Source organism: Emiliania huxleyi, assembly GCF_000372725.1.
Source record: "Emiliania huxleyi CCMP1516 unplaced genomic scaffold EMIHUscaffold_98, whole genome shotgun sequence".
Taxonomy (NCBI): Eukaryota; Haptophyta; order Isochrysidales; family Noelaerhabdaceae; genus Emiliania; species Emiliania huxleyi.
In genome coordinates, this window is record NW_005194754.1 from 486,906 (window position 1) to 488,202 (window position 1,297).

Below are 1,297 nucleotides of genomic sequence, written 5' to 3' on the forward strand. Positions count from 1 at the left end.
TCGCGCTCACTTGGCCTGCCTCCGCCTCACGGCTGGCTGAGCACGCCATGGGTCCGCCGGGTGCGGCGCTGCTCGCTCGCTGCGCTGCACAAAGCTGCGAGAAGCAGGGTGGCCTCCTGAGCTTGAACATTGCGCAGCGCGGCTGCTGGTGCTCGAGGGCGGCCGTGCGGTGGCGCGAGGGCCTGATTGGTGGTGACCTCCTGCTGCATCAGCGTGCGCAGCATGCTCCCTCACCCGGTGCTGAGACATGCTGGTGGGCGACTGGCGCCAGCTTCTCAGTGCTGTCCTGGGCGGTGTGCAGCATGTCGCAGTACTCCTGTTACGCTGACCGGCGCGCGGGGTGCGTCGTGCCGCGAGTGGAGCGAGATCGCAAGGCAGCTTCTCGAGTATGGACCTGGACGAGGAGGGCGAGGCGGGGGGCGGCCCTGCGCCTGACGAGGCGGGCGAGACGAAGGAGGGCGACGGACAAAGTCGCGGCGCAGGGGGTCCGGAAAGCGGCGGGGCTGGAGGGGGCGGCCCCTCCCCGAACCTCGCCCTCGGGCGAGTTAGAGTCGTCGGCCAGGGAGGCAGGACTCCCGCAGGGCACCTTCGGGTGGATCTCAGTAGAGCCGGCAGGCACCCCGAGCTCGCGACGCCCATCACGACTGGAAGGGCCAGGGAGCGCACGTGCTTTGATCGCAGGGGGCACCATGGAGGGTGCACCTGCGCCACGGAGGCACTCCGGGCGGCGTATGCAATGTGGGGGGAGGGCCGGGGTGATGCTGCCTCGGCGCGCGCTGCCGCGACGCGGCACGGAGTCGACCGGGCCACGCCGGCGAGGGAGATGCGCTCCAGCGAGGGCCGCGTCCTTGAAACCGCCGACGCGTTCCTGGACGACAAGGCCGATCGACTCTGGAGGACACGGTCGGCGGCGCTTCGCGAACTGGCACAGAAGGTTCGAGACGGCACGGATCTTGTGCTCCTATGCGCGGGTAGGATTGAGTCCTGTCACGGCGATCTGCTGAGGAAGGGGATCCTGGCCGAAGCGGCGCAGCTCGAGGCCACCAGCAAGAAGAAGCCGCGCTCCGACAAGGGCAAGCCGAGAGGTCCTCGGGGGCCCAGGGCCGACTCGGTGGAGACGGCGGCCCGCATGGGGGTGCTGTCGACCTTCTACCTCCGGCACGCCTATGGACGGGACAGCCCGAGGCTGCATGAAGAGGACGGGGTGCTCTCCGCGAATGGGGGGGTGCTGTGCGCGGGGTGCGGAGAGGAGGCGCCCGGGCTCGGGGCGCGGGACGAGGTGGGGGACGGCGGTGAG